General features: G+C 36.1%; 1 protein-coding gene across 1 annotated transcript in view; it reads left to right on the top strand.

Annotated features, from left to right (window-relative positions):
* Positions 1-17,395, top strand: part of Scgdelta (sarcoglycan delta) — a 589,315-nt gene that overhangs the window by 26,292 nt on the left and 545,628 nt on the right. Inside the window, exon 2 of the mRNA XM_081752054.1 lies at positions 11,792-11,832. The gene's annotated coding sequence lies outside the window, so the exon portion shown is untranslated. The remainder of the gene's footprint in view (positions 1-11,791; positions 11,833-17,395) is intronic.

Raw genomic sequence — 17,395 nt, 5'->3', positions numbered from 1 at the left:
AGCAAGGGTGGCATTTAGGCGGAATGTGTAAACATGTAACCGGAAATTAGCAAATCATGCTTGAAAACCTTTTGGACAGTTTGTGGTGGTCTCCCTCTATCTCTGTGTCTCCCTGTGAAGTGTGGCCCTCCTGCGATGCACGTGAATGAATTTTGGGTGGAGGTCATTGTTGTAAATTTTAATTTGTTCCAGATCTCTTTCACTTCGCTATTCCCTATATATATATATATATATATATATATATATATATATATATATATATATATATATATATATATATATATATATATATATAACATATTTTGACTCAGTTACGTATTTGTTCAACTAATATCAAGAGATTATGCACTGGAAATTTTCATAAAACACATAAAGTGTGAGTAAAATGACACACTTTGTTTTATTTAATTTAATGTGAAATATTTTCTCCGACAGAACAGTTGTATTTCAACGATCTCTGCATTCACTAATTTAGCTTGTCTATTTCGTATTTGTTTCTTGCAAAAATGAAATGAAATGAAATCTTAGAGTTTTACGTCCCACGGTTATGCCGGTGAGGCTAAAGGAGACGGTGATGATAAGTAATGAATGAAATGGTGGAATGAAGAAAGTGGGAGGAAACGGGAGAACCCTGAGCAAACCCACGCACACGGTGTTTGTCCGCCACAAAGTTCACTTGGCGGGGGCAGGGATCGAACCCCAAGCACCAGAGGTGAACGCTCTACTACTGAGCCACCGCTACCCTTTTTTCTTGCGTTTACAGAAGATAATACAATACATATGGGCACATTTCGTAGCATGAAAAATTACAGTATTTGATACACTTTGAGTTATACAAACTCTCGTTTTCCCTTGTATTTTGTTTCATGCATAACATCCTAAATACCAGAAAATACAACACTTTAAAATATTTTAAAAGAAAGATATGCTATGATTGATAGATTTTTTGCTATTAAAAATTGTCTACCTTTGTAATAAACATTTGCTGTAATGTAACGTTTGAATCATATTATTTCCAAAAAATCAGTATAATTGTGTACGTTTTCACATGTAATCACAAATATCGTTTTAAATTTCCAGGAAACAGTCAAAACCAATTAAATTTTCGACTTCAAGCATACTACAGGAGGAAAATATGGAAAGCTTTCAATATAATTCTGCTATATCCTTAATTGTTGTCGAAGCATAAAATATTTCTATACAATAACCCCCAGGCACGTAGCCAGGATTTCGTAAAGGGGGAAGGGCCCGTAACATGAAATATTTTGGTCATCACACTAGGGGCTCGATCATTCTGAACTATTTTACTGAAACATATATTGGTTCGTTTAACCAGGATTTCGTAATTGGGGGTTCGTGAAATACTGAAGGCCTAGGAGCTCGATCAATCTAAACTACTTTACTGGCAATATATAGAACTGTTGGTTTGTTAGGACAATAAAATGAGGATATGTTAGTAAGTATTTTAATAACAAACTATGAAGAAATCTCGAGTAAAAGAATAAAAAAGTATTGAAAAACTTTTACAATATCTACGTTCCTTCCTCTGTTCATTCTAATATAGCAGTTTTTCTTTCATTATGATCTCAACCATTATAAAAAGTACATATCCACTATTATGAAAAGTACATATTCAATAATGCTTTTCAAAATATTTAACAATATCTGCGTTCCTTTCTCTGTTGAACCAAATGTTAACAGAACTTTCTTTCCACATAACTTTTTTGTTTTCATTATTCCGTCAATTATTTTCTGTTCCAAATGACAGGTTAAAGGAGCAGTAGAAAACTGTTTCTGAAATAACATGTTTGATACTGCAGAGAATTGATGACGAAAAATTATGATTAAAAAAATGTCCACGCTGTTACACAACGGCACTATTCTTTCCAAAACTTGAAATTTCCCTGACTACTAGCAGAAATTCTGAAAATTCCCTGACTTTTCTAGAAATTTCAAATTTCTTGGCATTTCCAGGATATCCCGCTCATTCGCCACCATGTATTGCGAGTAATGCATATCTCCTCATAAGATAGAGAAACCAAAAGCTTGCTGTAGCTTTTTTATTTTTAACGCTGATTCTTCTTTTTCTCGTTTCTTTTTGTTTCATCTTTCCTGAATTTTTTTCATTTCTGGTTTCGAAGGGAGGGGTCGGCACACCCGGACCCCCCTTGGCTACGTGCCTGATAATCCGTAAATTTCCCACCAGAATAATAATAATTGAAAATACATAGGCATGTTTTGTCTATTGTAGCAATATATCCATTATTAAAACAATTTTCTGTATTATTTAATTTGTAAAAAAAAAAAAAAAAAAAAAGTTCTTTCTTTTTAAACTGGTTTATTATCCACTTTTTCATGATGAGCAAGTTAAATTAAAACCCATTGTAAACAGATCTCTAACAATTCAGTTTTACATAGCGTGACTTTTCCTGGAACGAGTTAACCGTGTTATGTGTACCAGACTCAGTAAAAATATTGTAGAAACTTTCCTTCCTAATCGAGTCATATACCTTGTTGAAATCAGTAAATAATTGATGTATCGGGGTGTTGTATTCCATTTCTTTCCGAGCGTTTCGTGAACACTATTCTTCATCGTTGGAACAAGATACATATGAGTATCTAAGTGCTTTTCTCGATGTACACCTAGTGTTTCCTTTTTGCATACAGTACATTGCTTCATTTTGTTTAGTTGATTAGTTTTTATTTAGTTTATTTACTTATTTATTTGGAACGTGGAGTTATTTTCTGCAGTGTCTGTAAGAATAGCAGAATGCCTTTGTTTAGATGTTTCCAATTTCCATTTTACCTTCGTGCAACTTGAGGGAACGAAAAGCATTATCAGCTCTAAACAAAAAGTATGAGAGGATGTACAAAGCACGAGAAACTTCCACCGCGTATGCAGTTGAATACAGTTTCAATCTGAGAATATATTTTGTTAATTGTGATGACTACACGATATGATAACGTACACGGTAACCACTGTGTCAACGGGCAGAGATGTTTTGAAAATTTCATTAGCAGCTCATTTAAACAAACTTTTCTTGCTATTGCTGCAAGTCACTGAATGTATTTTAATAGGCTATTGAACAAACATTTATGGCCAAGTGTGCCATTGAATAAGGTTACAAAGTTTACAAAATCCTAATTAATCTGATTCCAGTTTTATAAGTAGCTCATCTTCAGGACATTGCAACATGCACTACGAATAAAGTATTTCCATTATTAACTCTATCAGCTTTCGATCTGCAACTAGGCAAACAAGACAAACTGCCTAGAACTGCAGAGTTCAAAGAGTTCGCAAAAGAAAAAAAATCAATATTTGGAAAAATTGCATTAGTGGACAGCTTATCACGTGTTGATGTAATAGCGGGCAAGGAGTCTCCGGCCATAAAATACATAGGGGTGCAATATGTCCAAATCCGCTACTGGCCTCCATCTACATATCGCACACCGGCGAGAAGAACGACACAACTCAAAAATTGTCAATTTTGATTTATGTATAAATTCAGATTCGTGAGATTGCCCTCTATCCGGCAATATAAGAATCATAGCTGCAGCTTTATTAGTTGCCACGTGAGAGTGCAAATGTAACTATTCCATAATCCCAAAATGTGTTTATTCGCGTCGTCTATACTGTCATTTCTTAGTTGAGTACTAGTGTTTGTGTAGTGAACATGCTACAAGACTGTCACATTTTGAGTTGTACCGTTATTGCTGCTCCGATTTTGATAGTTTACTGAAAGATCAGTGAATATAATAATGTCAGATTTTGAGTTGTGACGTAATTGTCGACTGATATCAGACTATTGTTTTCATTTGTGACACTTTAATTTTCAGTTGTGTCGTTATCGGTATTTCAAAACAGTACTTTCGATTTTGTGACTCTACCAACCCTAATGTGTCGTTATTACTGATTGGATTTTAACCTGTCGTTTTATTTATGATATTATTTTTTGGAGATACGACAGTTTCGTTGAACGAAAATAATTCAGTGACTGACTTCTATAATATATCTTGTGCTGTTATTGACGTAGAAACATTAAAAATGAGTTTGAGATTTTCTTTGTTTAGAAGAACTACTGTTTTAAATTTAATCTCGGACCAGACTGGGATTTCCAAGAACAATTCGACAACGTCAAATAAAAAAAATGTAAAACGTCTCAGGGCAGGAATGACACCACTATGGAAGGAAAATATGGAGAAGGCATTTGGAAACCATTTCCATCAAACGTTGAATTCTGTTCGTTACTATAATGAGAGTAGTTTGATCATGAATCTTTAAGAAAGCAAGTGCATGTTACAAAAGAAAAGGATAAATCAAAAGAAAACAATGAAATGCAAAGAATTAATGAAGTGCCTGAAGGAAAAAGAGAAGAAATAAAAAGGATACCGAAGTTGTTAATGAAAATGAAATAATTCATGATTTTGTAACCGAGGATGACAAACCTGTGTCATCTTCATTATCGTCAGATTTTGATGACAGTGCCAAAGATCCAGATTTTCATCCAAACACTGAGAAAAGGAAGAAGAAGCTATTGTTTCCTAATTTACTGCATCCAGAAAACTCAGGTACTAAAGTCTTAAAAGAAGCTGGAGATGTTTCAAGACAAGTCAAAATGGCAAAAGAAGGTAATGATATAAAGAAAGATTAGAAAAGGCTTGCAGAACCAAATGAATGGAAAAAGAAGAAGTCAAAATTAAATAGAAACTCCGGTAAAGAATACATTTCTACAAATGGAAAAGTAGTGGCAGCAAAGAAAATACGGCCACCTTGTGAACACTCTTGCAAATATAAGTGTTAAGAAAAAATTAATGAAATGGAACGTGCTGAAATATTTAATCAGTATTGGGCATTAAGTGATATTACCAGACAAAGACATTTTATATCTAGATGTATGGAACAAAATTAATCCTCATATAGGTACCCGAAAATGAATGCTTCAAAACATAGAGGATTAAATAATGCATTTTGTTTTGAATTTAATGGAAATCGTGTCAGAGTTGGTAAAAAGTTCTTTAAAGCCACGTTGGATATCAGCGACCGAATAATAAGAACTGTGATAGAAAAACTGAATGATGTTTTTTTTTTTTTTTTTTTTTTTCATGAAGATCTACAGGGCAACCATAAAAATCATGCGAGCGTTGATGTTAAGATTAAAGACAGCGTCAGAAAACATATCAATTCAATACAAAAATTGAAAGTCATTACCTACGGTCACAGACTACTAAAGGTACATAGAAGAAGAAAAATCATTAGCTGACTTGCGCAGAGATTATGAAGAGGAGTGCAAAAGAGAAGGAAAACCCTGTGCGAACATGACTATGTATTCAAGGATTCAACATTGGTTTCTTTGTGCCCCAAAAGGACCAATGTTCAGATTGCGTTGCATATGAAAATTCGGAAGAAAAAGAAAAAGAAGAAATGTATGAAAAGTATAAAGCACATCTGAAAGAGGAAGATATTGTAAGGAAAGAAAAGGAAAAGGATAAAGAGAAAGTAAGCAACAACTTTATAGTGGAGTGCAAATTGTATACTAAGAAAGATTAATATTATTACATAGTATTCTTTTGTTTTTAGAATTATTATTATTATTTGAGTTGTGTCAGTATTTGTGCCATATTTTCATTCATTTCATTTGTTATGCCAGATATTTTGTTGGCATAACAAATGAAATGAATGAAAATATGGCATAAATACTGACAGATCTCAAACAATAATAATTCTAAAAACAAAGAAAAACTTTATTATTATAAAAACATTACAATGTAATCTTCAACAGAAAGAGAAAGAATGAAAGTGTAAAAACCATGTAATGCTCTAATATTTATTTATAATTCCTAAATTAATACTTTAAAACTGTCAAAAGTTTCAATTGCGGTTTACTCAAAACTAACTTTTTTGAGTTGTGTCATTCTTCTCGCCGGTGTGCGATGTATATTCAGTGCATTACTGAGTATCGTTATTCTTCAATTTAGCCTTAATATCATTGTAGTTAAATGGGTAGGGGTTGTAAAATTCAAATCGTATTCTCTAATCAGCCTTGCGTATGCGACACCTTCCTGCAACGGTAAAGCAACGTAAGACTAAAACAAGTTTATTTTCTAATACTAGTTCATGTTGTTTGGTGTAAAGTCAATTGAGAAGAGAAACTCTTGTTCTTAAACAACAAAGTTTGTTGAAAATTATTTTATATTAAGTATTAAAATCGATTTAATGACTTGCAACAATAACAAGAATAATTTCTTTACATGAGCTGCTAGCATTTTCGAAATACAGGAGTTGGACAGAGAAATCTAAAAACACTTCATACACGACACATAAGTTTGGCCCTCCACTGTACAGCGGGGGACACTTCTAAATGGTACAGCCATATGGAGATTTACGGCTAAGGTGTACCATTTAGAAGTGTCTCCCGCTGTACAACACGTGTTGTGGTTGCCGGTCTTTTTTTTTTTTTTTTTTTTTTTTAATATGGCATGTGGATCTTTCTCTTCCGTCAGTAGTAATCAGTTCACCTGTGAGTGTCGTGGTGTGAAAGTGATGCGGTAAAATGGGCGACCTGACAGACTTCCAAAGAGACATGATCGTTGGTGCACGTCTGGTTGGAGCTTCAGTGGCAACAGTGGCGAACATTGTGGGGGTATCGAAAGGCATTGTGTCCAATATCACGAGGGCATACACAATTCATGGGGAAACGACGTCTGCAAAGCACAATACTGGTCGAAAGACAATCATGTCAGATAGGGGCCGAAGGCCATTAAAACGGTTTGTAGCAGCTAAAAAGAAGACCGCTGCAATGAAAATTACGTCTGAACTCAATTCCGGCCTACAGAACCCGGTTTCATCGAAAACAGTGCGACGGAAACTTCATAAAATGAAAATTCATGGCAGGGCCTCTATCGTCAAACCGCTGGTCCCAGCAGTAAATACGAAGAGGCGTATCCAGTGGTGCAAGGACCACAATTCGTGGACTCATGAGCAGTGGAAACACGTAATGTGGCCCGATGAATCGACCTTCACCTTGTTTCCAACAACCGGTTGTGTTTACGTATGGAGAACATCGTCGCAGGCCTATGATACAGACTGTCTGCTCCCAATTGTAAAGCATGGTGGTGGTTCTGATACAGTATGGGTAGTGATATCGTGGTTTACTGCAGGTCCCATTATAGCCCTGCATGGAATGATGAATGCTAAGGCGTATGAGGCCATTTTAGGGGGGCCAGATTTTCCCATGGCCCAAATATTGTTCCCTCATGGTGATAGCATCTACCAAGATGATTTGGCACCCTGTCACGCTGCAAAAACGGTGAAATCATGGTTTGAGGAGCATGATCAAGAGCTATCACAAGTCCCCTTTGTCCCACAATCACCAAATCTGAACATCATTGAGCCATTGTGGTCTGAGATAGAACGGCGTGTTCGGTCTCATTACCCTCCACCAGCACCACTTAAGGAACTGGAACATGTTTTGAAGAAACAATGGTACAAAATTCCACACACCACGATTCAGGAGCTGTATACGTCCATTCCACGTCGGATCCAAGCTGTTTTGGACGCAAAAGGAGGCCCCACACCATACTAGGTATGATTTTCACACTTTTGCAAACGTTTTACATTCTTTTGTCCAACTCCTGTAGTTTTCTCCTCCAAATACAAAGTTAAGCGCGTGTGCCTTTGATACACGTGCCCTCCATTCGAAACCCATTAGAAGAGCATTAAAAGTTTTAACACATTAAGGTAGTTCCAATTCCACTTTAATCTATAGCTCCAAGTTTTATATAGTTTCGTAGATCGAAATAAACGCTTAACTTCGAAGAAACTTTTGAAGCATCGTACTTAGCAATTTCATAATACAGTCAGAAACGCGCGTAGAATTTTTCCAGAGGAGCAAAAGACTGACTGAAGTCACGAATATACACAATGTGATCCACTTAATACTTAATGTACAAAAATTATTATTGACAGACAGTGCATTCTTTTAGTAACTACCGTAAATATATTAAATACTATGGTATTTGAATAAGGAAATCTAATATGTTTTGGCATGTATTTCAAAGAAATGAACCCCTTTCGAAGATTCAGGGGAGAAATTGCCCCTGCTGCAGGCGCCCATAAATACAAAGTAATGTAAAGACTCATAAACAGAGAGAAAAAATCTCATCACAATCACCTCACTTCTACTTAACACTACTGCAAAAACACAATAGTGAAAGAGTTGACAAATCTGAACTTTCGCGCAGGTTCTGCAGGTGCTGCTTTGGAGTCTTGTAGACCAGATCCTTCTCAACCCCAAAGAGAAAAAATCTATTGTGGTGATGTCCGGATACGTTGGGAGCCAGGCAATGGGTCTTCCTTGACCAATCAAGAGTCGTGGAAATGTGTTGTCCAGTATATTCAGTGTATTACTGAGTATCGTTACTCTTCAATTTAGACTGTAATATCATTTGTGTGGAGCGTTGTACTGTATGGGGCGGAAACGTGGACATTACGCAAAGGTGATGAAAATCGTCTGGAAGCCTTCGAAATGTGGGTGTGGAGAAGAATGGAAAGAATTAGTTGGGTCGAGCGGAAAACGAATAAGAGAGTGTTAGAAATGGTGGGTGAGAAAAGAACACTTTTAGATATTGTTAGGAAGAGGAAGAGAAACTGGTTGGGACATTGCCTAAGAAGAGATTGTATCATGAGGGACGTCCTAGAGGGTATGGTGGCGGGAAAGAAAGGGAGGGGGCGAAGGAGACTACAATTAATGGATAATATAAAAACAGAAAGATCATCCGCTAAGACGAAGAAGTTAGCGGAGGACCGTGCAGCATGGAAGCTTCTCAGCTGCGGCAAGTGACCTGCCAATAAAGGCAGAATACCTATGATGATGAGGATGATGATGTTCATTGTAGTTAGATGTGTAGGGGTTGTAAAATTCAAATCGTATTCTCTAATCAGCCTTGCGCATGTGACACCTTCCTGCAATGGTAAAGCGACGTAAAACTAAAACAATCCCGAGCCAGTGAGGACGGGCACCGTTCTGCTGAAGCAGGATCTCCTGTTGCAGAAGTTCGATTGTGGAAATTCAAACTGTTCCAGTATGTCCAGATAAACAGTTGTGATGATTGACGTCTTTGTATAGAAAAATGATCCCACCACACGGTCATGAAGCATATCACACTACCACGTTTATCTTTGGACTCTCGCGCATAATTTCCCTGCTTGGTTCCATGAGCTCCATACCCTCACATTGTGTCGATTTACCATCCCAGACACATGGAAGACACATCGTCCGAGAATATCATCTTTGTCAGATAGTCTGCGTCCTTGTCGATGAGATTCAGAATTTCAATTGCAAATGCTTTGCACTTTAGCATATCATCAGGTTGAAGCGCATGTAGGAGCTGCATCTTGTGGGCATGCAGCTTCAAGCGCTTGTGTAGCACCTGTGTACCGTTGTCGGTGGTACCTGCAACTGTCGAGACGCTTGATGGATTGATGTGATTGGGCTTCGAAGAAATGTCTGTTACACCCGTTACATACCGTATATGCTTCACTCCTATTCCGACGTCCACGACACTGCCGGTTTCCTTAAACCTTGTGTACCATTGCTGGATAGTCGGACTTGTTGGGGTGTGAGTCTGTAACGTGTCTATAAGTTCCACTGGATCTGGGTGGTAGATTTGGTTTCTACCCACAATATCACACACATTGTGCTATCGCCTTGTATCTTGCCATTTTCTTCAATGTCTTACCTGCAAAATCAAAAACAAAATAAAAGAAATGAGAGAAGAGTTTTTTTTTTTTTTTTTTTTTTTTTTTTTTTTTTTTGCAATGTTAGTATGAACAAACCTTTAGGAATATGTCAACATTATGAAGCAAATCGCACCTTTCTATCTATTCCCATTTTTAACTTATACACGATCAAAGTTGGAAAGCATTTTGGAACACCCTGTATATTAATGATTGATGTAACCTAGAAATAGATGGGCATATACTCTCTAATCGCTATCTTTCATTGATGATACTCCCTTACTATTGCTGACAAGACATGATATGAAACGTTCTTAGAAACCAAATTAGAGCTGAGAAAAATATGGTTGAGCAATAATCTGTTAGTACTAAACACTGATAAAATTAGATATTTTACACTATTACCTCATTCTGTTGGTCAGTTATCAAATAAATCACTAAAAATATATAATTGTGAAACTGCTACAAGGTGTCAGTGTAAAAATATTATTAGAAAAGAAGAAAATGTGTAGGAATAAACATTGATAAACATTTAAAGTTTAATTATCATATTCAATCTATTATATAAAAGAGAACGCACAAATCCTTTGTTAGCTCATCACGCTAATACGGCTGAACCAATTTCTTTCATTTTTGGGGGGTTATTAGGATTTGGACCCTAGATGGTTTTTATCATATCACTTTAATTTTTAATTACCAGTGTCTTGAGATAATTGACCATTCAAGTGTCCATAACGTACAAATCCTTTGTTAGTTCATCATAGGTATAAAAATAAACATATTTATATGCAACCCGCATGACCGTGTCACTCGGCGGGTTAACATAAATGACAGGCGCTATAATGTTAACATTTACTGCAATTTGAAAGCGAAAAAGTAAAAATTATCTAAGTAACAAAGTTTATTGCGTTCCGGGGTGACCGCAGCGAAGCGGGGTGAACGCTGCTAGTACCTTATAAAGAAAAGTGTCATACAAATTTGTCCAAGTGAGAAATATTTATAAATATTGCGTATGGTAGACCGTGCTCTTGTACAGAGCATTTTAAATTACGGTACACTAAGTTGGGGTGCTGCTTACTTCACACACTTAAAAGCAATAATTGTGCAGCAAAATAATACGATGTTTTGAGGATATGTCTCAAGAAACTACTAGGTGAAAGAGTTTTATCAGTTTTATCTATTAACATCATTTTTCAGTTTTATCTATTAATAAATTGTAAATGAAATATGTTTTAAATTATCTGAGAAATAATATAAATTAATGGCAAGCAACTTACCATTTATATGCAGCTAGAAGTGTAACCCAAAAAACATTTACCTACAATAAGGACAACTAGATCTATACCACAATATTAAACTCATTATATACCAACAAAAAATTACGATAAATAGTAGATTCGGATAAAAGACGAGAGTAATATGAAAATCAACAAACGTTTAACTTCACAATGGGTAGAAAATATGACAAATGTACAAATTGAAGCAATATTATGGAATTAATTTCTAACTTAAATTAATGCATTCATCAGCTGGCTTAAAGAAATTGACTTAAACATCTGCTTATGTGATCATTTAACTCAAGAACAAATACAAATGTTTGAATTAATGTTCTGAGTTACGCTCCCCGGAACCGGAAGATGGAAACCTCCATCTTCATCCTTGGAATACCAGTATAGGAAATTTGGAAATCCGATTTCCTTTAAACAAGGATGCTACCAATGTGGAAAGAGGAAATTTGGATTTATCCAATTCCCATTGAGTAATATATTTTTCTTTCTTTTGGTATTTTGTGAAATTATTTTCATATTATTATGCTGTTATTCTATAATTCAGCTATACTCTCTCTAAATTTGTGTATGCATACTTCTGTATATCTGGAATTTGCTATGTACCTTTATTTTAGTTTCTACTGCGTTGATTGTATTTTTCTTTTCTTTCAATAAAATTTCAATATTATTGAAATGTCATTAATAGATTGTGATTTTTATACTGTAAAACAGTAGAAAGATGCGTAATTTTACTAAATGATATTAATGTATATTTTGTACATTTCAGGTCTCAAACCAGGCTAGGAACACTGCTAATAATACCAACAGGTAAGTAATATTAGCGGCAATATTAACTAAATTACATAGTCGAGTAGTTCAATTCAGACATATTTTTCATGTTATTATTCTCACTACTCACTAATTCACGAATAACCATTCTCCAAAACGGTTGGATGTTGGGGCTTTAAATTTTGTGGAAATGTTCGGGAAAGGGAGTTTAAGTTTTATCTTGCCCTTCATAAACTCGTAGGCAATACAAGATGCCCATAAAATCACTTAACGTTTTTCATTTACACAACCTGTATTGACCTAAGGACAAGCAGAACGAAAGATCTATATCTATATGCGTATCTATCTATCTATCTACATATGCTGTCAACATGAATCAGTACTTTTAACAAGGTTGCGTGATAACGTTAACTTTCACACACAGGCATACATACTTGAAGAAATCGGTAAATTTAAACGTGATGGCCTTGTAATTCTATGCATGTTTCGAGCATTGCTGGCGTAATCTCTGTCGCAGCTGCGACTGATTTGGTATCTTATAGAAAATAATAACTCAAAAATAACCTTTTATTTTATTTTCTGATATTGAGCACTCCATCATTTCATATAGGAGCGGATTTACCTCCACATCTTGATGTGTAGCATCCTTGAGGCTGGCAAATTTTCCTGCATGGTCTCTTTTGGCAAATCATAATCAACCTATTTGATTCTTTTACTCACATCTTTGTTGCGTAGTAACCCACTGTAAATTCCCTTTCCACCGCACTCATGTTTCATGCTGCATCATGGGCTGTGTGTTTCAGTTGAAAGTTATACAGCAGTAGCATACAATAAGCATTCTTTTCTGCTCCATACTTCAGATCTGAAAAGCATCTGCCACGACATTAAAGGCGACCGTTAGTGAATATGTACCAAGGGAATAATGATTCCTTTGTACATTGATGTATTGTTTGCTATGTTCCTGCTAACTACTAATCTTTTTAGAGGTGACCAAAATTCATGTTCCGACCTAGCGAGAAACCTATGGAACGCTCTCGTATATATACACCTGAGCACACGTGTCATACAAAACGATGTTTATGGGACTCGTTTCTGACAATAAACAACATTGTTCATATAAGGATACGAAAATTCATATCCATGTTGACATTGAGACAAATTTATTGATGAAAGCTACTTGGCAATAAACAGATAAACAAATGAACGGACAATTAACGTCACGCTTTGTTTAATGATGCAACTACACTTAGTAGTGGTGTGTGTAGTTATAGTCGGCTCTTTACTTCAACGAATAATTGTGTATGCGCTATTCAATTGTATCTTAATATGGACAAAATTGAATGCAAATCTGTAACATGCTATTTCACTGCTTTCATTCGCGTGAACTAGTTGAATAGTGTGAAGAAGTGCAAATATTATAAAATGCAGAAGAGAAACTATTAACTAGCAGTCGAAACACTTGTTCAAATGGTTGTTTTGATAGAAGAGAATCATTCTCTGCGAATACGCCCTCAGTGTTCAGATGAAGCATTATGTCAGAATCTTGAAAGATAGCCACAAAGTGGTGTGAAAATATTACACGGAAACGCACTGATCGTCCAAAATTAACAACTTTTCTTAAGGACAAGTTCACTGGAAAATAAACAAACGTAATAGATGTTAACCACTCCGAAAGAAGGAATAGAATTATAGAAGAATCATTTCTAATCAGTATGAAATAGGATGGTGTTCCAGCGCCTTTAGATCTAAGATCTTGGGAGTAAGATTGTTGTAAAGAAACCATTCCTTCAAGCAGGATATATTACAATAAGATACTCCTAGGCCAAATAATAAATACTGGAAAGATGGACAACGGAAGAGGGCACTTTGGACTGACAAACCTAAATTCCAACTTTTCACCTTCCAATGTTAGAAGTTTGTGTGTCGTTGTCCTGAATAAACTTTCATCTCGACCGTGTAAAATCTACAGAAAGGCACGGAGAAGATAGTGTCACTGATTGGGGATGCTTTACAGATTATCAAGTTGATAATTTATTTCAAATTTATGAAATAATGGACAAAAGCGTGTTTCATAACATTTAAGTGACTCATGATATTCTATCAGAAATTCGAATTTGTGACAATAACCTTGTACTATAAGGGGATTACCATCCCAATCACTCGTCCAAGCTGTGCGGTAATTAGCTTCAATGCAAAAAAGACGCCTACATCACCAACAAATGGATCGACACAGTCACCGAATCCGTTAGCCATCGACCTCTTGTAAGATGAACTTGACAGAACAGTCTGTAAGTAGATACTGAATATCTTTGGAAGACTCTTTAGAGCTACTGGCGTCGCATTGCTTCGCAGAAGTTGGATAAATTAGTCAAATTTATTTGTAAAGCATTTATCCGCCTGGAATTTGTAATGCTTTTATCAAGGCTAAAGATCAGCATTTCATTGAACGCAAATATAATCAATAAATGTATCTCAATGGAAACAGCTAGATATGTTTTAATTTCTTTATATAAGCAAAATTGTTTATTTTACAGAACATTTCTGTAATCTCTTTTTTTAATTCTGAAAAATCAGTAGTGAACTCAGACTATTGACAATGACTATACATGTGATGATTAGAATATCTATCTTTTGTGATATTTTATAGTTGTTTCGACTAAAGATGACACCAATTTTTAGTAATATAGGTGGATTATCACTAATGAAGTATTGGTAAGGAAATTTCATATGTCTGTTAGAAACCGATACTTATCAATTTAGCCAAAAAAGAAAAAGAAAGAAAGAAAGAAAAGAAAAAGTTCAACTTACCATATTAATATGGTGTTGAACCGTCTTTCACCCTCAGAACAGCTCTGATGCAACATGGAAGGGAATCATAGAAGTTACGAATGACAGCAAGTGGAATATTACACCATTCCGGATGCAGTACGTCATTAAACCCGGTGAGAGAGGATTGGGAAGGAGATCTGAGTCTCGACTGCCTGTTTCGTCTCCAAAACAAATCATATGGGCAGATCCGGAGATTGGGTGAACCAAAGGAGTTCTTCAACTTCTTTCCGATGTTCCTCAAACCATGTGACAATAGTTCCAGCTGCGTGTATATGCGTACTGTCATCCTGGAATATGACGTCAATACCTGGAAATAACATCAGGACCATAAGATACATAAAATGGGGATATAAACACGAAAAGTGATGTGACAGGTGAAATTCAGCACAGGACCAACTGTCAACATGATGTTGCGTTCTACAGCATCACAGAGCCGGCGACATTTGTCACTGTTGGGCGGAAACACTGCGGATCATAGGCTTCTTTCTGCGTCGGCTACAAATGTACATGGACAATGGTTTGAATAAGGTAAACAATGCTTCAGCTCAAACGCCACACATTCCCTGGCATCGACGGGTCATGTTGCATGTTCTCCTCATCATTCCCGTCGTGCTAAAGGGTTATGCTCCCTTATCAGCCGTTTCGCTCGTCCAATCCGACCTCGTGTGTAGTGATGAGCAAATTCAAGACCAAGACCAAGATCCGGGTGGTCTTGGTCTTGCCTTACACACCCAGTCTTTGTGTTGGTCTTGCTTGCAAGAGTCTTGCAAGTCTTGCTTTTTAGAAACATCAAGATTTCATAGATAAATTTTACTCTGGATATAAGGGATACTAAATTCCACAATGCCCCGATAGTAACGGAAATACAATGTTTCTAAGTGTAATATAGTTTACCTTCGTGAAAGTATGGTGATAGTGTACAGTCCGCAGCACAAAACCTGCAACATGGGCATGTAAGTTTATTGTAAAACGACGAAGTCTTTTGCTCCAAAATAAGTATGCAGGGTAGGACGCCGAGGTTTCTCCTGGCGTGATTCGTCCACTTAGACGTTATGTTGATTCCCTGCGCTGTTAGGGGTAGTTTCACAATAAACTTACATGCTCATGTTGCAGGTTTTTGGTGCGGACGGTACAACATGGGCGATGACATTTATTTTCTTTTCTTTCAATGGATGCCCACGCTTCACTACTTATAAGATAAATCACAACGTTTCGTAATCTTTTTATATTTTTAACAGATCCAATACCCCACTGGTTCCCAAACTGGGGAGGCTACCCTGAGATCCATGGAAGAAAATCAAGACGCACAGATTATTGAAATACCATGAATTGCAAAATTACTTTTACTTTCTAAAGATGTCAGATTTTTTCTTTTCAACCACGATTGGCTAATCTTTGTATTGAACAAACTTCCAAGTTCATATTAAGATTTTGTTTTACTGATTCCAATACGTACTCTACAGGGCAGAAACATGAACATCACGCAAAAGCGATGAAAAAAATGGATGCTTTCGAAACGTAGGCATGGGAAAAAAAAAGAAGAGAATTAGCTGGGTTGAACGGAAAACGAATGAGGTGTTAGAAATAGTAGCAGTAGGAAAGAAAAGAAGAATTTTAGATATAATTAATAGGAGGAAGAGGAACTGGGTGGGACATTGTCTAAGGAGGAACTGTATTATGAGAGACGTGCTAGAGGGTGTGGTGTAAGGAAAGAGAGGGAGGGGGCGAAGGAGACTGTAGTTAAAGGAAGGTATTGAAACAGAAAATTGCTACGTCAAGACGAAGAGACATCGAAGCTTCTCAGTTGCAGCAAGTGACCTGCCAATAATGGCAGAATAGCTATGATGAAGATGATGATGATATGCTTAGCAATATTGGCCAAAAAAGAGAGAAAAAATAAAATAATAATGATTATAGTCAAACCTCTTAATGTTTTAAAATAATTTGAGTGAAAACTGAAAACGGCTCAACTGTCTATGTCTTTTGTGTAAATTTAATTTATATAAATACTTTTGACCTATATTAGAAGTACAACATAACGGGATCATGGTCCAAGTTATTTGAAATAACTGTACAAAATCACTCTCACTTGTAAATATGGATTATTTAGTCCATTGTTGTATAATGTTATAGCGCTCAAACTTCGATGTGCCGTATACACTGAGAAAAAAATGTTGCGTACGTAAAAACGTAGGTTATACATGTAAATCCTGTAATTTTTGGACTTAATGTACAGCAAACGTATAACTGAAAAACTATGATTTATACGTACTTCCCGTATGTGTTCGTTCCACACATACTATTAAATGCATGTTATTACTCTTAGAAAATGAAAGACAGTAAATACTACAAGCATATGCTACGACATTTAAAGCAATATTTGCTTTTGCAGCTTCCCGAAACATGTTCGTTGCCACTAGGTGCTGTTTCACTTTCCTGGAACACATCAAAGCACAACAATACTTAGAATCACTCTACACTCCAGCTATACAAAATAATCCTAAAACCTAGAATTATGTTGAATTCACTAAATTTAATTGTATATTAGGGATAGTACCGAGACCGAGACTAGACCTAGAATTATCGAGACGAGACCGAGACCGAGATGGACTTTTATATACCGAGACGAGACCGAGACCGAGACGGACTTTTAAATACCGAGACGAGACCGAGACAGACCTCTATAAATCGAGACGAGACCAAGACGAGACTTAGGTCAGTCTCGAAAGTCTCGGTCTCGTCTCGAATATTGATATTGATATATACTAAAATT

This window comes from Thermobia domestica, chromosome 3 (assembly GCF_964235325.1).
Source record: "Thermobia domestica chromosome 3, izTheDome1.hap1.1, whole genome shotgun sequence".
Classification (NCBI taxonomy): domain Eukaryota; kingdom Metazoa; phylum Arthropoda; class Insecta; order Zygentoma; family Lepismatidae; genus Thermobia; species Thermobia domestica.
The sequence above is the reverse complement of the archived record's forward strand: the minus strand, read 5'-3'. Positions and strand labels throughout refer to the sequence as shown.